The 21,249-nt window shown below is 35.8% G+C and overlaps 1 protein-coding gene and 1 non-coding gene across 5 annotated transcripts in view; both read right to left on the bottom strand.

Moving 5' to 3' along the window:
* Positions 1–21,182, bottom strand: part of KMT2E (lysine methyltransferase 2E (inactive)) — an 83,707-nt gene extending 62,525 nt beyond the window's left edge. The window contains exons 1-3 of one of the 4 annotated variants that reach the window (XM_016219550.2): positions 20,846–21,182; positions 2,514–2,586; positions 880–963 (exon numbers count right to left, since the gene is read on the bottom strand). The gene's annotated coding sequence lies outside the window, so the exon portion shown is untranslated. Of the gene's footprint in view, positions 1–879; positions 1,074–2,513; positions 2,587–20,845 lie in introns of those variants that run through there. The other 3 variants (XM_016219552.2, XM_016219554.2, XM_016219553.2) reach the window with 3 other exon arrangements.
* LOC148092249 (small nucleolar RNA U13) lies at positions 11,956–12,059 on the bottom strand. Its single transcript, XR_015715226.1, has one exon. It is a non-coding gene; the product is annotated as a small nucleolar RNA U13 (small nucleolar RNA).
* Positions 21,183–21,249: the final 67 nt, after the last annotated feature.

Here is a 21,249-nt window from a genome sequence, read left to right on the forward strand (position 1 = left end):
TCAGTGTGATCTAACAATAAATTAACAAATACTGAATACTCACTATGGACTAAGCACCATACTAAGCTTTTACATGGATGATCTATTTAATCCCCACAACACTGAAATAGGGATCTCCACTTTACCACTGAGGAACACAACAGCAAGAAAGCTTAAATAACTTAACCAACATCACTCAGTTTAAGAGAGAAAACCAGGATTAGAACCAATTCCACTCTACTGTTTATGTACTTATAAAATGAAAGCTATTTTATTTGTAATAAAATCAGTTGTTTTACAGTGGCTGACATTTTCCATACCACAGAAACACATGTACATTGAGGAAGTTCTCTATGTCTTTATTACAGACCATTAAGTAGAGAAAACTAATATACTTGAAGTGTTTATTTAAAACAAATTTACCATAGTAAAAAAAATATATTCAGCTTCAACATCAACTTTTTAAATCTAAGTTCACAGTATAACATTTGCTGTATATACTGTTTGTGAAATATCTAGTCAAAATCTTTTCGGCAATGATACAGTATAACTCAGGAACAAAACAGATAATCCTATAAACAGGAAAAGATCAACAGTGAAAACTGTCCAAGTCATGTTATACCTGAAATAATGAAAAGCAGTTTCTTCAAATAGTAATTCTTGTATTTATCTTTAATTTTTACAAGTAAATTTGAGAATAATACCTATTCAGGGTTAATTCCTATTTCAAAGATGATGCAGATTGTGAGGGGAAAATACCAAGTAGGGAAATAAAGTGGTAATGATGGTTAGAATTCTCCAAGAAACCATGGTCTTTACTTCGAAACCATGTATAACTGGGGAAGAGCTACTCAATTACAGGTTATTATAATAAAAATATACAATAATAGGCAATTGTACCTAAAAGTTTAAAACGTAAGCACTGAACCTCTCTAAGCATCAGGTTCCTTGTTTATAAAATGGGTATTTATCCTCTTAGTGTTTCTGTGAAGAAAAGGAAATAATGAATACAAAGCACTTCATACACTGCATTAAACACACTTAGCAATCAATAAGTGGTAGTCACATAAGAAAAGTTGCTCTTATATAATCACACAAAAAAGTGTGGACAGGAAAAAACTCTAGTTCTCATTTTTAAAGAGAATTTTCTAATAGTTTTTGAAAATAAAGTCATTATCGTTCTCTATTTGCCATGTTTTTTATGGATTGCTCCATCAAATTAAAATTGCCCTCTAAAAACAATTAAAGCAGGAGAAAAAGAAGTGTCCTACCTTCTTTTCTGCACCTGTCACCATATTAGAGTTACTTCATAAAAGCCATATTTATTAACCTGCACAAAGCTATAAAATTACAAAATTTCTAAATGGCAAAATGCAAGCAATATACAAGGCTATGTTTGTTCTATTCAACTGTTAAATTATTCTGTATATATTTAAAATGCTGAAGACTTAGACCTAACAACAGATAACAATAACAATTAAAAATATATATATTTTCTTCCTTTTGGTAGCATCTAGTTGGTAGACATTTTCTTTTGCTCAGCTCATCTTTATGTTAAATTCACAGGAAATCTTGTATTTTAGGTAGATGTTGTTAAATATTTAATTGCTTTAAAAAAAACCACACACACAGAGGCAGAAACTGGAAAGCAGAAATCTAATCATTACGTATACTTTTAGGTAACTGAATATTTCCAACTTAAAATAATCTTTTTTGAGTATGTACTTAATAGTGCCCCCTATTTTTACATAATATACAATCCTCAATAAACACTACATTTCAGCAGTGAAGAGTTTGCCATAAGCCTATTTCAGACAATGGCTTACATCTGTGTGATTGCTGCCTGCCTCTCAAACCCTGTACTGTCCCTGGAGCATAATAGGCATTCTACAAATGATTGGTGAATGAATTAGAGCACCTGGGAAAAAACTGAAGCTCTGGTCTCATTAATCAAATGAGTTACCAACCTATACAATTAAGTGCTACAAAAACAACTACATGACACCTTCTCCAGAAAAGCATCTAAAAACACAGAGGCTCATCCCCAGGATAAAGACACATCACCACATCTGAAACAGAATCACAGACTTCTGAGTTTGATTCAATAGAGAAGAACTCAGTAATTTGCTCACAAGAGGTCAGAAGACAAGAGGTCATACCTATTGAAACCAATAAATTGGCAAATAACTTCACTATATTCATTAATATCAAAATCTCTATAGCCAGAAAAACTCGCACTGTTTAAAAATCCAGTTGATGCTTAATAAAATCATAAAGTCTTTAGAGTCAAATCATTGTACCTTAAAAAAATAAGGAAAGAGAAAACCAATGTAGTAAGCAGAAAAGATTAGAGCTTATAACACAGTGTGTGTAACTAGAGGAAAAACAATTCAATACAATCTAAACAATTAGCACAAAGCTTTCACATTTTACATGTGAATCAAAACAACTGGTTATCTAATTGGCAAGTAAAATATACAAAATACACTGAGAATAAATGGCAGCCATTAAAAAAATAATATAAAAGGAAATACCATGAGATGTCTGGTAAATCTGAGGTCCAAGAAAGAATAAATGTCTTCACAAAACCTGCTATCCAGAATAGACCTAGAAACCAAGTGAACATAGGAGTATTCAGCTGTTTTTAAATGGCATAAAATTATAGGTACTTTTGTCTAACTTGGTACCTAAAACCAAAAGGACTCACACAAACATAGCAGCTAATTCTTAAAAAGACAAATTTATTCTTTTTTATACACATAAATGTAAACACAAGTAAAGGGAACAATTAAAGCTAGAAAACTAAAAGCAAACTGGGAAAATACAATATTAAAAACAGATTTAGAAAAGCAATGGCAACGATACCAAAACAAACAAAACCCTCAAGTAGGAAAAACAATATAAAAGGCAAGGAAAAGCCATTAAATTACAAAACACTCTATCAAAAACTCTGGAAGACTAAAGCTGCTTTTAAGACAATGTTAAATAGTTCAGAAAACAAAATATAGACGCTGAAAAGATGAATATGATACCCAAAGGTAGACAGGATGAAAATGTGAGGACATTCCCCCCCCCCCAAAAAATTACAAATAAGTGTTATTTCTAAAATAATCTCTTTGAGGAGATCATTTATTATCATCTTTCTGTCCTTTATAAGCACCTTACACAGTGCTCAATAAGTATTTAAGATTAAATCAATCTTTTTATTTTCAACATGTATCACTAAGAGAATAAACAGGTGAATTTGGGGCTGAATTAGTAATAGAAATGAAATTAAAGAAATTGTGAGGGAATACAAACCGGTGATTTCATTATAAATTAGAAATTACAATGCCCTCATTATTCATTTAATATTTTTTAATTTATAGCACTGGATTAAGGTATAATAAAATAATACTGGTTGATCAAGATCTATTATCAAGTTACTACCTATGAAATTCTGGGAAAGTCATTTCACTATTCTAGGCTGCAACTTAAATGGAGGTAGGTTAGGTTGATAATCTTACAGTTTAAATCTTAGTCCAAGTACATTAACAGATTATTCCTGATCATCAAAACAACAGAATAAATATGAGATTCTAAAAAGCTTTAAAAAAAATTGACAAGCCCAGCATGGCATTGCTGGGCTTGGCTCAGCAGTTGAACATCAACCTATGATCCAGGAGATCACGGTTCAATTCTGATCAGGGCACATGCCCGGGTTTTGGGCTTGATCCCCGGGGGCGGGGAGCATGAAGGAGGCAGCTGGTCAATGACTCATCATTGATGTTTCTCTCTCTCTCCCCCTCTCCCTTCTTCTCTCCCTGAAATCAATAAAAAACATATATTTTTAAAAACTGACAACAGAATGAATTATGTATTTCTCCAGTTGGGTTAGCATTAATATCAGACAGTGCCCCATGAGCACTTGCCTCAACTGATACTCAGACCTCCCCAACCGAGGTTATAACAGTTTTAACAGATACTGAGTGCTTACAATGCTTAATCCTTACAAAGAGCCTATGCTGTACGTATATTTATTATACCCATTTTACAGATAAGACAGAGAGGCTAAACTCGTCCTAAGTTCCATAGCTAATAAATAGTAGAATCAGGATTTGCTCCTTAGCAGTCTGATTCCAGGGCCTGCACATCAGTTTGCCTGAAATTAAAATTTGCCAGATAATTGGTAAAATAAATAACCTAGAATTTACACTTAAGGGGAAAAAACTGACAATGCCTCTCTCAAAAAGAGGAAAAATTAAATACATAAGTATTTATGTATTTATTGCTCCAGAACATCTGACACACTAAGTGAAAGAACATTATCAAAACCTATCTTGTTCCTCCCCCAAACCTGATCTACTTATAAACTTAAATCCATTCCACAGCAATATATTAAAACACTACAAAAGCAGAGATGCATGGGTTTACAGTCTAAAATTTGGCCTGGCTGGGAGTGGCTCAGCGGCTGAGCATCAACCTTGGATCCAGGAGATGGCAATTCAATTCCCTGTCAGGGCACATGCCTGGGTTGCCGGCTCGATCCCCAGTTGGGGGTGTGCAGAAGGCAGCCAATCAATGACCCTCTCTCATCATTGATGTTTCTCTCTCCCTTCCTCTCTCTGACATCAATAAAGATATATTTTTAAAAAATAAGTCTAAAATTTGTGCTTAAAATATTTCAGGGATGGTGCACAGCACATAATAAAAGGATAAAGATATTTAAATTCCCCATTAAGTTCAGGAACAAACACCTACCTCACTAGTGAATTGAAAGCAACCCAGAAATTAAGAGAACCACGCTCCAAATTTGAAAGTACCAATGTATGCATAAGTATATTCAATTTCTTATAAAGAGAACTATTAGTTAAGCAAAGACGACCTATCTAACTAGTTAAGTTTTAACTTGGGGAAAAAATTTAACCTGAGTCTCCCTTAAATAACCATTTGGTTCCTAGAGACAAAGAATTTCACCAATTCAACTTACACTAATATTTTCATAGCAAATAAAATCTCCAGAAAAATCTGTCTTCTTGTAGTCAGGGTTAATGTTGGTGGAACTACTTGAAAAATGGAAACCTATATATATATGAGTAAATGTTCACAAAGCACATTTTCTTGCACTATTTAAGAGTTTCACAGTTTCACTATCATGTTTAGTACAATTAAACCCAGCTGTTACTACTTAAATTCAATATAAAGTAACAACACTTCAGCTTTCAAAGTCTGCCACTTAATTTTTTTTTAATCCTCACGTGAAGATATGTTTATTGATTTTCGAGAGAGAGGAATGGGGAAGGAGAAAGAGAAAGAAACATTGGTTCCCTCCTATACATGCCCCAACCAGGGATCAAAATGGCAACCTAGGTATGTGCCCTGAGAATTGAACCTGAAACCTTTTTGGTGTAGGGGACAACACTCCAACCAGCTGAGCCACCCAGATGGGGCCAAAGTCCCATATTGGTTACTTGTTCTCTTGAAACCTTAGTTCCTCATTTGTAAATAGGAATAATCACAGAATATAGTATTTCTGACTTACTTTAAGGATTGTGTATAGCACTCAGTTAACTAGGTAAAATTTCTGAGAATTAAATATTTAGGAAAAGTCATTAAAAGAGGAATATTGGCCCCTGGCCAGTGTGGCTCAGCAGTTAGAGCCTCGGCCCAAGCACTGAAGAGTTGAGGGTTAGATTCTCAGTCAAGGGTACGTACCTGGGTTGCAGGTTCAATCCCCAGCCCAGTAGGGTCACATGCAGGAGGCAACCCATCGACGTGTCTCTCTCAAATTGATGTTTTTCTCTCTCTTCCCCTCCCTCCTTCCCTTCCACTCTCTCTAAAAATCAATGGAAAAAATATCCTCAGGTGAAGATTAACAACAACAACAAAAATGAGTACTGGAGAACAAATCTCATTTATTATACTTGTAAAATTCAAATAAACTATTAAGAAGCTCTGCAAATTCAGAGAGTGTGATAGAAGTAGTTTCATTTAAAAAGTCAACAGACAAAACAAACCTCTTCATTACAAATGGCAACACATTGTCTTAACCACTATGCTGTATACCTGAAGCTAACACAAAATAATATTGAAAAAAAAAAAAGTCAACAGCCAAACCTCTTTATTACAAACTCCAAGCACACTGTTTCAGTTATTTTCTTAAACTTAAAAATCTGTGTACAGCACGGCCAGGTGTGGCTCAGCGGTTGAGCGTTGACCTAGGATCTAGGCGATCAGGGTTTGATTCTCGGTCAGGGCACATGCCCAGGTTGTGGGCTCGATCAATGACTCTTCTCATCATTGATGTTTCTCTCTCTCTCTCTCTCCTTTCCTCTCTCTGACATCAATAAAGATATATTTAAAAAAATAAATAAATCTGTGTACCGAGAAATGGTTAAATACATAGGTCATATGGATCCTGAAATTCTTTTTACAGAATTTTTGTCAAAACAGGTTGGCTCTGATAAGATTTAACTTTTTTTTAATTTAATTTTTTAAAAAAAGTATGTCTATTGATTTCAGAGAGAAGAAGGGAGAGGGAGAGAAAGATAGAAACATCAATGATGAGTCACTGATCAGCTGCCCCCTGCTGGGGATCAAGCCCGAAATCCAGGCATGTACCCTGACCAGTAATCGAACTTTGATCTCCTGGATCCGAGGTTGATACTCAACTGCTGAGCCATGCTGCCCCGGCAAGATTAAACTCTTTAGAGAATAAACCAATGACAATCCTTATGATATTACTCAATGAGCACCAAACCATCCCTATATAGTCAAGAATGAAGGAAGGGCTTTCCCAAATCAGCCAGTAGTTTTTGGAACTCCATACTGGTTTACCTTGCAGCCCAATTTATCTTATCTTTACCTCACTAGAGATTTAATATTGGAATCAAAGTATCGAGAAAGAATGACCTTAAAAAAAAAACAAACCACATGAACACAAGAAGTGAACCCTAACTAAACCAGACTTTGGTTGATAAGGATGTGTCGATGTTGGTTCACTGAATGTAACAAATGTATCATAATGTAGATGGTGGGCAAGGCTGTACCTGTGTGTGGGAAGGAGGCATGTGGGTACTCTGTACTTTCCACTCAATTCTGAGGTGAACCTAAAATTGCTCTAAAAAATAAAGTCCATTAATTCAAAAAAATTCATGTATGAATGATATAGTGAACTATTTGCTTGGCATTATTTAAGGGGGGTACCATTCTTACTATCAGAGTTTTTGGGAAGCTATTCTAAACACCAATTCTGCAACTAGCTAAAGTACTGGTACACTCCTCCATCACTACCCCATAGCCCACTCAAATTAAAATAATTAATTTCAATACTATCCAGTTTTTTAATGCACTATTGCAATTATTTTTTATTAGTAGTTGTCATGCCCTAAAGTGTTAGAGATCACTAAACTCTGGTATAAAATCTAGTAAAATGTGGCCTTTTTTGCAAGTGGCAATTCAGTGGTTGAAATCTGGTTAGATCAGAGTCTATAGGTATAAGTGTACAATTTTTTCCTACACACATAAAACTGTTCTTAGAATGAGTTTAGTCTTTGTTCATACCAGTGAATAAAACTAAAAAAAAGTTATTTCATTCTAAAACAGTTATCTATTCCCATTTTTGACTTGCCATATGGCCCACATCTACTTATGTTAGAATGTACTGTTCAACATACAAATGCAGAAGAAAAAGAATTTTCAAACTTATAATCACATAAAATTTACTTAAAGTAGTGAACACTATAAAGCATAACACCACACATTTCAATGGGTTCTAAAACTTCAGTTAAGCCCGGCCAGGCGTGGCTCAGCGGTTGAGCGTCAACCTAGGATCCAGGTGACTGGGGTTCGATTCCCAGTCAGGGCACATGCCCAATGTGTGTGCTCGATCAATGACTCTCTCATCATTGATGTTTCTATCTCTCTCTCCCCTCTCCTTTTCTCTCTCTGAAATCAATAAAGATATATTAAAAAAATAATAAAACTTCAGTTAAAAAATACTGTTATCTACATTAGTAGTTTTTAAATTGTGCTCTCAGCAGTCCTGGGAGAGTTGGGGATTGAGATAGTTGGAGAAAACAGAGTCAGAGAAGTTAACAAAAGAAAGTAAGAGACAACATGTTCTTAAAAGAAAATTCTGAAGCTGCATATTCTATGTGGTAACTACCAAATAGGAAAATAACATTAAATGGAACACTACTTAGCAACATAAAGAAACAAACTACTGATACATGAAAACCTTGGATAAATCTCAAAGAAATTACGCTGAGTGAAAAAAAAACCCAATCAATCCCAAAAGCTTACATGCTGTATAATTCCATTTATATAATAACATTCTTGAATAACAAATTATAGAAAAGGAGAAAAGATTAGTGTAGTTATAAGAGGGCAACACCAGGGAATCGTTATGGCAATGGAACTGTTCTGTATCTTAACTGTGGTGGTAGAATCAGGAACCTAAAAAGGAACCTACACATGTGATAAACACACACACACACACACACACCACCCCCACCACCACCACCACCCCCCCCCCGAATAAAAGTTAAACTGGGGATATATGAACAAAAATGTGTGGACTGTATCAATGTCAAAATTCTGGTCATGTGAACAAAACAGAAACAGAGGCATGGATACATGGAACATGCCTCTGACAGCTGTCAAAGGGGAAGGGAGTTGGGGGCCTGGATGAAAAAAGGTAAAGGGACTAAGCAAAAAAAAAAACCCATATATACATAACACATAGACACATATCCCCTCTGCTAACAGCCAGAGGAAAAGGAGGGTGGCTGTAAGTGGAGGTGAGCAAAGGGAGGATAAATGGGGATGGAAAGATTAAATTTAAATGATAAATATCACAGTATCTCAGATTTGTATTCTGAAAGTAATCACAAAATAAAAGAACTTTTGTCTTTTGGCACAGCCATACCATTTCCATAATATCTGCCAGTTTTAACTTGGAACTCAAAATCAAGCAGTTATTACATTAATGCATAACTAATAGGTTACTGCTAACATATAGCAACCAGGTTATAATACACCAAATAATTATAAACTAAAATTTTAAAACTCCACAAACTAATTCAGACATATTAGCCAACACAATCATCAGTTACTTCCCTTAGGAAATACGTGCAAATTTTAGAATGATCCAAAAGAAGAGAACAATTTAAATCTCGAAAGATAACAAAGGTTACTGAATCTTGACACTTCAATGGATCTGTTTAATTCCAGATAAAACCTGTCTTTTTATCTAGGTAGGGTTTTATTAACCCCACTGGACAAACCAGAGTCAGATTCTAAAACATAATTTTTAAAATTCCAAAATACTAAATGAAAAAAAGTTACAGAATATCGTAGGATCCATCCCTTTTTAGATTAAAAAAAGAAATATGAATTTATATATTAAAAAATAGGGAGTAGGAATCTGTGAGTTCATCAAAGTCAAACAGTTAACAAAGAATCATAAAGAATTATATATAAATAAATATACATCTTAAACACTGTATTTTTAATTTAAAATATCATTCAATAACATTCTGGTGTCAAACCAAAATGTTCTCTTTGAATAGGGCTCCCATAACTGAAATTCTGGCTTACTGTTCTTGTATAAATCATATCTATAATGCACTGCCTATGGGTTTTGGTTTTAGAGTATTTCAAGGCAGAAAATCACTTACTGTGGAGTAGTGTGAATGCAAACTTCCTTCCAGATTTTTATTCTTCTCCATAATCTTTTAGCTATCTTACCTGTATCTAACTTAAAAAAACAAAACCAAAAAAACCCCCATTTATTGTCTGTTTTGTGCCAGGGCTAGATATTTTACCTAATATCACGAATCACAATATCCCTACACTGCCATCTTGACCGGAAGCTTACCAATATTTAACGACAACAATTTTCTTCAGCAGTTAATTTGTCTTTATTTAGCTTTCCAAAGGACTTAACTTCATTTTCATTTAAACAATAATTGTCTCTTCACACTCATATCACTGGTTTATGGAATATCTAATTAAATAATATAAACAATACAAGTACAATGGGATTAGTCAATTTTGGAACAATCATATGACTCATAAGCATTCTACTCAACTAGTGGGAGCAGCTCAGAGTAGTTTGCATCATTCAACATGCAATGCACATTAGTGTTTTTTTTAATCCTCCCCCAAATACATGTTCTTTGATTTTTATTTGGGGGTAGGAGAGAAACATCGACTGGTTGTCTCCCACACACGCCCCAACTGGGGCCAGGGACTGAACCCGAAACCTAGGCATGTGCCCTGACCGGAAATCAAACCTGCTCCAACCAACTGAGCCACACCAGCCAGGGCAGGCATTAGTATTTTTTAAAGGAACATTAATCTTGTAGTTTGGTTAAATGAAGGGTAAAGGAACTTCTACAGTATCTACATAAAGTACTTCAGGATAATACACAAACTATAAATAGAAATAACCTCAGCATATGAGAAACAGGGATGAGAATCAGAGACTCACTTTTTTCCAGAAACTACAGCTCTACAAATTTTACATATATTAACTTGCTGAATTCTCAAAATGGCTCTATAAGGTAGACTCTATTATTATCTCCATTTTGTAGATCAAGAAACAAAGGCACAAAAAGGTAAGTAACTTGCCCAAGGTCACACAGCAGTGCAACCGGGTTTGAGTGTAATCAAACCAAAAGCAGTATGGTCCTACAGTTTCTACTCTTAAGCTCTATGCAATACTGCCTCTAAAGAAGTACTGTTTGAGTTTTTTAATAAGTTCTTTTAATTACTTTCATAATCTTAAGAAATGGGGAGGGGAGATTAGCATGTGTCAGTATATCCCCCAAAGCAAATTTTTCAGTAGTTCTCCCAGAGTCCACACTCTTATCCTAGCATTCAAGGCTCACCACAGCTTGATTCCAATTTGTACTGCTATAATTTCAACCCAAGACTTTTAACCAAATAACACATGGGTTGTGGAAACCAACAGATCTTGAATTTCGATGTAGAGAAGAACTAAATATATAAGGTCTGTCACATGATGTTGTACAAAGACCAGTGTTCCCTTATTCAGAGAATCCAAAAATAGTGTCCTGGCTTCTCAAGAGGGGAGTTTCTTAGAAAAGTACAAGGCACCAAGTATCAGGACCTAAATTTTAATCCTTGATCAACCACTTTCTAACTATACGTCCTTGGGAAATTTATTTTACCTCTCTGGGGCTTAGTCTACTTGTAACATAAAAGGGAAGAGACAGAACAGTATAAAAATCAGCTGAGACTAGTACTAAAGTGCTGATTCAAGACCTCACTAGATGTGATTATGTAGGTCTGGAATGGGGCCCAAAAATGTTCATTTTAATAAGCACTTCATGTAAATAATACATGTGCCTGGGCCACAATGAGAAATATTTAATTAAAAGATCTCACACACCCCGGTCGGTGTGGCTCAGATGGTTGAGTATCATCCCATGCACCAAAAGGTTGCAGGTTCAATTCTGAGTCAGGGCACATACTCAGGTTGCAGGTTCGATCCCCAGTCAAGGTGCATAGGGGAGGCAACCAATTGATGTTTATCACACAGATGTTTCTCTCTCTCTTTCTCCCCCTATTTCTCGAAAATCAATAAAAAAATACTTAAAAAAAGAAAAATCTCACAAGTCAATTCTGACTCTAGTTTCTTAATTTCAATCAACAGGGTGCTACTTTACATGTCCAGGACAGAAGTTCTGGCATAAAAGAAAATTCTCTAGTTCATCATGGGATTTGTTTTGCACCTTTCGCCCAATACTTAAAGAAAAAGAAGAAAACAATGGATGAGATTTGGCAGTCCTACAAACTGAATTTCATTTTCTTAAGACAGATACAGTTGATTCAACTAAGTTTTAAACCAATTATGCACCTATGAAATGCTAAGAATCCACTGTATTGTCTCATAATACTCACTATTCTGAAAAGTGCTTTTCTTCATTTTCTCACATAAACATTAAAAAAAAATTTTTGCCCCCCTCCCTTCAGACAGGTAATGTGCCAAAGTCATAACAAGGTATAAGGGAGGCTCATTTCACACAAGAGCATGAACACCCAATCATCACATTTAGGAACTATAAAAGGGTCCACTTTAAACTTTAGAGACTATAATCTCCACTCTACAAGTATTCACAATTCTCAAATTTTTCTTCTCCCAGTTTCTCTGGAAATTTCCAAAGATTATATCAATAATTTTCATTCAGTATGTTACCCAGGGCCTAAATCAGTATGAAATTAAAATTATCATCCAAATTCACTACTAATATTTTGCTATCACTGAAAGGAAATTGATAAAAGTGTCATTATAATGTAATTAAAGTCTAAGTAAGTGTTTTCCATCTCTTTTTTGTCCTTCTGAACTTTTCTACAATGGGTATGTGTTTCTTTAATTACAAGGTTCAAAAAACACACTGCGTTGTCCCTAAGAGTTATAGATGTTTGATGCTCTACTGGATTCAATGTACCATCTCATCAACCCCTTTTTAAAAAGCAGTATCTTGCACATATAACAAGTGTAACTCAGGGCTCATTTAGCAATACTAAAACCTAAATGAGGGCCCTAGCTGGTTTGCTCAGTGGTTAGAGTATGGGCCCTTGGACTGAAGGGTCTCAGGTTCAATTCTGGCCAAGGGCATGCATCTCTGTTGCAGAGGCAACCAATCGATGTCTCTCTCTCACATCCAATTTCCCTCTCTCATCTCCCTGGTGGTCTAGTGGTTAGGATTCGGCACTCTCAATTTCTCTCTCTCTCTTCCTTCCACTCCCTCTGAAAAGCAGTGGAAAAAAATATCCTCTGGTGAGGATTAAAAAAAAAAAAAAAAAAACAATTAAAGAAAAAAAACAACTACAACTAAATAAGGAATTAGAACTATATCATTAAAAAAATAATTTAACAATCTAAGTACTTAATTTCTGTGTTCTGGATTTCAAATTAGACCAGTATTCCAGAAACTATTTTAAATTCCGTTTGTGTAGAAAACTGTGCAGAAATACTATGTGATACTATCTAAATTATCTATACGTTTCCTTCTCAAATTTTCTTTTACTTGTTGTGATTACAAAAGTGACCCACATACATTACAGAAAAACTAGAAGAGAAAACTCCTACAATTCCAATTACCCAGAAAAAAAGCCACTGCAAAACCCTGGTATATTTGCAACCACTATAGAAAAATTTATTCAGGAAAGAATCAACAGAAGCTAAGTCTCAGAGAGGAAGGTCTGATGAGGAACAGAATATCTACACAATTTCAAAATATCTCCCCACAAATTACTTAATAATGGCAAAATGAAAAACACTATACAATCAAGAAACTACTTAACACCTTAATCAAGCAATCAAAATAAACATACTGGTAAAGGGTGAAAAAAACATCAAGTACCTCCAGATGACAGAAAAACACATATTACTTATCTAGTATTCCAGCCAAAAATACACAGTCTGAATCTAATCATAAAGAAATCTTAGACAAACCCAAAATGAGGGGCCAATGTCACAAAAGATAAAAACTGAGGAACTCTTCCAGATTAAAGGAGACTAAAGAGACCTGAGAATTAAATGCAATCTGTGATCCTGGAGTGGCTAGTGTAGCAGGAAAAAAAAAGCTAATAAAGGGCATAACTCGGACAAGTGAAAATGGACTATGGACAACTGACTAGTTTAAAGTATTACATCAATGCTAAATTTCCTGAATTTAACCACTCTGGTTACCTAAAAAAATATATTTGTTCTTAGGAAATGCATACAGTACTTAAGTATCAGGGATTGTAAGAGGGCATGCATAATATGTGCAACCTACTCTCAAATGGCTCAGAAAAAATTTATATATATATATATGTACAGAGAGAATAATAAAGCAAATGTGTCAAAATTTTAAAAATCAGGAGATCTGGGTTAAGGGTATAAAGAAGTTTTCTATTCATGTAACTTTTCTGTTAAGTTTGAGATGATTTCAAAATGAAAAACAAAAAACAACGGGCTATTATAAAAGCATTCCTCAACTATATATGTATACTTTTATATATAAGTAAAATCATCAGTTTGATTCTAATTAGTTTTGGAGGCGCTCCCAAGTACCTATGAAAAAAAGGCAATTGTTTTCAGATGAATTAGAAGTGTCTTTCTCTTGCTCTCCATGCAAAGAAACTCCCCAGCCCATCCACATACACACAACATAAATACTCACCCTACCCCATCCAGTCACAACTAATTAGGAGAATCGAGATGGAGAACAGTGGGTCAAATCCTGTAAGACCCAACTGTACTTTCTTCAAATAAGTTCTGTGAGCTTTCCCTATGGCCTTCTAACAAATCTTTTACTTAAGCTAGTTGGGGCTGATTTCTGTTCCTTGTAGCCAAACAAACACTAAAACAACAGGCTTTCTGAAAAGTAGAAATAAATGGTGCAAGACAAATAGCAGCTAAATTAATCTTTTGTCTGTCCTTCAAAAATAGTTTTGTATGGGGGGATAAATGGTGATGGAAGGAGACTTGACTTTGTGTGATGAGCACACAATACAATATACAGATGATGTATTATAGAACTGTACACTTGAAACCTATACAATTTTATTAACCAATGTCGCCTCAATAAATTCCATTAAAAAATATTGTTTTGGCAGGGGCTTAATGGTAAGATGTAACAATGCTGTGTCAATTCAACCAGTTATATACCTTCCTTTAAAGAGAACCAGAAAAGCAAATAATTCCCAAAGGAGCAATCAATCATATTTTCTGGAGAAGAGCAACTATGTATCAGAGTAACCTCAGACCCCCCCCCCAATCAATTTATGGCTGCAGAAGCACAGTCACATCAAGAATCTTCCCATCTTTTGCCACATCATTAGAGGGGAAATGGGTTTTCAAATCTTAACCCTGTTTTTATTTAAACAACATATCAAGCAGGATAAAAGAAATATGAGTTCTCTCCGTAAAGTCAAAAATAGAAATTATTAAATTTCATTATTATTCTGCGAAATAAGAAAAAAATATTAGAATATTTTATCTTTCTCATATATAATCTCCTGATGTGCAAACTTTTGAAAAAACAAAAGTGTTTTTTCCTGACAATATCCTAAATGATAATGGTTAATTCTTTTAACCACATTCTTCACTTTTTGCTAAAAACCATTGACACTGGGCTTTACCTTACTCTTAGATAAACAGTGAAAAGAATGGAAATGAAGGTAAATTCTGTTTAAGTCTTTAAATTAAAAATGTTTTAAATATCCTTTGAAAACAAAAGTCAACATAGATTTAAAAATTTAAAACTTTTATGGTCTCAGATAAAATGTTAGATAACCTAATTATGTGAACTTGATCTTCAAAATTACCTTATAGATACTACAAACCAAAACTAAATCTCACTATTATATTACTTTGCTTTCTGCCACAGGCTCAGACCTTAAATGATGCAACCACATCGGCTATAACACAGGTGTGATTACTCAATATTATCTTTCTCAATAACAAACTTCAGGACCAAGAATGTGTACTATTTTGGATTAACTCTAAATTGAGCAATCTAAGAGTTGCTAGAAAAGTATTTATCTTCTTTAGTTGTTTAACTGGAATAAAAAAAGCTGCACAATCACTTGTTTCTCATGTTGATCTGTACACAGGTCCTTTCTTAGACCCAGATTTCATATTTCAGACAGCTTTTTTTAATGTTTTTATTGATTTTAGAGAGAGAGGAAGGGAGAAGGATAGAGAGATAGAAGCATCAACAAAAGAGAGACATCCCTAGGCTGCCTTCTGCATGCCTCCTACTGGGAATCGAGCCTACAAACCAGACATGTGCTCTGATGGGAATCAAACCAGAGACCTCTTTGGTTCATGGCCGATGCTCAACCACTGAGCCAAGCCGGCTGGGTGAGACAGTTTTAAAATGCAAAACCAAATATTTTAATTAAAAATAATGTGATTGACCTGTTGCATTGAAAATGACCCACATCACTAACAGTTTAGGTAAATAACCAAGTCAGATTTTCAATAAAACTGTAAAATTCACCTAAAATACAAAAATGGTTTTCCTAAACTGTCTAAGAATAAAATTTGATTTATGAGCTGTCCATGAGGAAAAAACTGATTTCATATTAAGTGAAACATAAGACCACTGTTCTGGACTCTGACTTAAGTACAAAGCATATATTACCAATGATTAATAAACACTTTTCATATTCTTAAAGACAGAAACAAATCTAATTAACTTAGCCTGAGTCACCAGCATTTGATTTTTTTTTTTAATCCTCGCCCAAGAAGTGAGGATATTTTTCCACTGATTTTAGAGACAGTGGAAGAGAGGAGGAGGGGAGGGAAGGGGAGAGAGAGAGATCGATTGGAGAAAGACACAGCAATTGGTTGCCTCTCACAGGAGTGTACCCTACCCCCCACGGAGGGGAGGGGTGCCAGGATGGGACCTGAAACCCAGGTACGTGCCCTAGACTGGGAATCAAACCTGGGACACTCAGGTGAGCAGGCCGATGCTCTAGCCACTTAAGACACACTGCCCAGCATTTGATTATTAATGTAGCATAAGTATAACAAGAAAAAAAACCCAATTTCTTCTGGTTAATTCCTAACTTTATAAAATACTCGTTTAATTGCAATAGCAAAATTTTTACAGTTAAATACCGTCTACTTCAAATTTAGTGCACTTAAAAACCAATTTTCAACCACAAATATTACTCTTCCATATTAAATAAATTTTTAGGTAATACAAAAATATTATCCTTTCAATATTAAAAAGAGACTCTTCCCAACATATGTACATTAGAAAACAGACAGTAAAAAAGAGACAGTGAGCCACTCCAATTTTAAACCCAGCCTAAAAGCTAACTTTTATACAGCAACATCTCAAATAGTATCCTTTATATTTTGCCAGTCAACACACAAAAATAATTTTACCATAAAATAAATTCTATATTCAACATTGAAAAGTAAGTCTCACTCGATACAAGTATTCAACACTTATTCTAACATATGACATGAAACAGTCCCCTGATCACCATGAATATTTGAGATGTAAATGTACTCAGACAAAAGCTTTAGATTCAACAAATTGGGCGCCTTCCATCTGCTAATAAAATCCTTTGAAGATAAAAGCTATTATACATTAAAATATTTTTTAAAATAAAGTCTTTTATGAAAATTCCATTCTAGTATTTCTTAAGCAGTTTTTAATAGCTCTTCAAAGTCCAACTGGTTTTATACAACATTTTAAACACACAATGGTAGCACACATTTAAGTCCCAGTAGTAACTTCCAGAAAAGCTGAGTTGTTAGGATTTACATAATAATATGCTTTTAAAAATAAAACCATAGGTTTAAGTGTTGCATGATGCATAAAAATAGGTACATTATTCTTAGAAATAAGAAACCAATTTAAGAAGTCATAATTTTGCTAAGACCACTAAGGTATGTATTAAGGGAAATAATTTCTCCTAACTTGTTAATTGGCTTTTCTCCTCACTTCCTCATTTTTAGATCCAAGAAGTCTCAGAACTTAGGTAAGTTCTAAGTTATATGGTAAAAATTCTCTGGCTGGAAGCTGTGAGGAAGACAGACAAGCCAAAATTGTAGGAGTTATTAGAGACCTGAAAAGTTGGAGGGAAATGAAGAAGCCCCGTAAAGGCTTCTAAACTTGAATTGTTATCAAAGGGATCCTATAACTCATACTGACAACAAAAGGGAAGTATGATCAAAATGTAGTCTCTAAAAATAAAATTTGCTCTCCAATTACATTATGATTTTCTATAAATCCAGTTAAACAGATAAATGACTAATCCCTCAAACTCAGCTATGCTGACAAAGACCATTTGACTAGTTTTCCCCCAAGGGACCAAACATTTCAAAACTCTGGAAACAAAAATTATGCCTAACCTTTTAAAAATATGCCTCGACAATCCTAACTTAAAACACAGTCAACTGGATTGTACAGTAATAAAAAACAAACACTGACAGCCATGTTACTTATAAAGTAACCATTTAAAACAAAGTGTAATATACTTAAAAAAAAAAAAAAAAAAAAAGCCAGTCTCTTTTACAGGAACCAAAACGTATCAAAACAAAAAGAAACAAAACACAAAGCAATGAAGCAGGGCAGTATGAAGAAAGCTAGCAGAGTGAAGGAAGCTTTTCTTATAATTTCTAACTTGACACTGTTTGTTTGAAGCCAAGTAAGTCCAAATGCTTTATGTGTTTAGACCTGACCAAGGTCAGTATCAAGAAAAACATGGTATAGACAGTGTTTCCTCCTATGGCTACACAAACCAAATTTCCCTAAGAGTTTACTGATTTCCTACATTAAATAGTAAGTTAAAAGTACCAACCTTCTTAACCACAGTTCTTAATCACTTAGTCTTTCAAGTAAATGCACAATCTTTACTCAACAGTTAAGGATCTGTATCTATATGATCATTCAACCTATTACAAATCCTTACACAAATTCTCCCACTACCCATCATCATTTTTTTGTAATAAAATATTTCAGAAACTCTAAGGTTGTGTACCCAGTCTTCTATGATGAAACTCCCTGTATCAGTTATTCCTACAATTATTTTGTTGAATAGAAACGTATCAATCTAGTTCGTATATGAACTTTATGATTCCCTTATTCCATTGTATATATTTTAGATCAGAATTTACAATAGAATAAGAGAATCATGAAAGGGTGTATACTCGCCAACCTTTTTAAGCACTACTGGATTGAAAGGCACTCATCAGTTGCTTCACAATCAGAATGGTCATTAAATGCCATTAATTGCCCACTCATATTTCGCTGCTTAGTTGAGGCCAAAAAGATCGACCTCCCACTACAGAGATGAAATCATCATTCTCACTTTTAAAAATATCGTTAAATGACACCATTTAATTTTCTGCCTCAATCTATAAGATTCTGAAATTAGCACAAAGTGGATTCAAGACTATTACGGTGTGGCTTTCATTTAAAGTCTATTAAAAGTGACTAAATTCCACAACCCATAAAAGATAAATGGGCGCATTGGGGGGGGAGTCTAACTAAAACCTTACTTTTTTACCTACATAATGATGGTAGTGTGTTGTAAGACAATATTAAAAGGCAGCAAAGCATGGAGCTTCACTTTATCAAATAAATACACAATTAACTTAGAAAATTCTTAAGGAATGCTTAAATATATGGGGAAAATGGATGCAAAATTTAACAGTGAGAAAAACAAGCATCTCCACACCCTGTGAAGTAACAGGTTTAGGCTTGTTTGTACAGCTCCCTAAAAATTAATCTGAGAGTATAAAAACCAAAATTGGTCAAGATTTGGATGGGAAACATTTCACTCTAAATCAAAACATCTAGTCACACAAAACAGGTTGCATTTACACTTACTAAACATTTTAATTTACTTTGGCCTATTGATTAAAATATGCTTGGATTAAACTTAACAAAAACTATTATTTGTCCCCAAATAATTTTTTTAAAATATTTAAGACTCCTTAGCTTCACTATTGAAATTTCTAAGGCCACCTGAGTGTTAATTTTTTCCACAGTGGTGTCATTTTATTTGCCTCTCAGGAAAAACCAATAAAATCAATCAACTAAAACACAGTATTGTAATTTGCAGTAAAGTCAACACATTTTTGTAAACAGTTTGGGGAAGGAAAAAAACCCGTCTTTCCATGTAAACATAATAAGCCTGTAATATGCTGCAGACAAACGCACTGCATGGGGTGTGGAGGACCCGAGCTGATTAGATTACCACAACATCAGCCTGAGGCCGCCATTTTTAGAATCTGTAAAGGACAAAAGAGGGAAATTTCACTTTTTACTCCCCATCTCGGAAATTAAAGGGAAAACGGACTATCTTCCAATTAGGTATTGATGACTCCGGCCTAGAGCTGAATGCACCTCACTTAATTCTCTTCAAGGTCTCCGGAACTACAAATACCTTATTATTCAGATCTCCAAAAAGGGGGCAAACAAGAAAAACGGAGTTTACTCTAAAGCTAACTCTAGCGATTTCTCTTAGACTTTAAATTGTATCATTTTTGAGACAGTCTAGCAAGAACGGATCTCTACGGAACTAAGGCCAGTGGAAGAGAGCACTCCGGATTGTTTTTTCTCTCTCCTCCCCCGTTTAGCACAGTGAACCGTTTGTTTCTTTTCTGTGTCTGCTGCCACAGTGTTTGTGCCAATCCCCTGGTCAAAATAAGCTCTTCTGAAATGGGCCATATTGTGGATTATAAGCCTCCGGTACAGTAAAGGACAGCGGTAATGCAAGAGGAGTGGGGGAGGAGACTGAGAAGGCAGGGTACTGGGGTGGCCACCTCAGGGGCGGGTTTACCTTCTCCCGGAGAGGATGAGAAGCTGTCTCGTTCTCCTACAAAGGGAGATAGAGACCCAGGGCGTTCTCTTAACCCCTTTCGTACTGATGATAAAATTATACTGGAAGCTTTATAAGAAATGGAAGAAAATGAGGCCTAGGTTTTTCAGCACCTGAACAAGATGCAGTGGAGGGAAGGGAGGGCTGGCAGCTATTGGGACCACTTCGACACAAAACCTTCTAACACTCACAGGCTTCCCTCCTCACCCAAGCAGCCTTAACCTGCTGCCAAGGAGGAGTGCACCCCCTCCCTAACTCCCACTCTCTAGGGGGGTTAACTGCCAGTTTCCCCTTACCAACCCTAAAACCCGCCATAATGCTCCTTCCTAGAGACAGGGAAGAGAACGGATAAATTCGATTCAAAAGAGCAACGTCTTGCTCCAACCAAGACACCTGAGAGTCAACGTCTACTCCCCCACACCACCAGAAGATAAAGATGAGAAGACCTCCTCCCCCTTGAAACTCACGTCCCACCCCGCAAGCCCCATGAACTCCCGAAGAGACGACAAGCACTGACCTGTGATGTTCACACACCAGACACCCGAACTCCGTTACTTGTTCGACCCCCAAGGAGTCTCTCCACACCTCCACGATCAGTCGACCCCCAGACAGCAGCCACTGCGGACACAGGAACCGGCTCCACACACCCCCTCCCCAAACAGCAGCACGCAGCCTGTTCAGCAACCAAGGAATAGGGGAGGGGGGTACTCAGACAGTCAACAGGAACGCTGAAGCGACGGCGAGGCTGCTCGGAGTGTCTATGCCCCTTCTGTTGCCGCTCCCGAACTCAGGCACGGTTTCCGACTGGGCCCCCTGCGCTCGCTCAGTGTCACTGCCTCTTGCTCTGGGAAAATGGCGGCCACGGCGGCGGCGGCCGCGGCGGCGGCGGCGGCGGCCGTGGCGGCCAGTGCACGGGGCCCG

This window comes from Miniopterus natalensis, chromosome 10 (assembly GCF_054644295.1).
Source record: "Miniopterus natalensis isolate mMinNat1 chromosome 10, mMinNat1.hap1, whole genome shotgun sequence".
Classification (NCBI taxonomy): Eukaryota; Metazoa; Chordata; class Mammalia; order Chiroptera; family Miniopteridae; genus Miniopterus; species Miniopterus natalensis.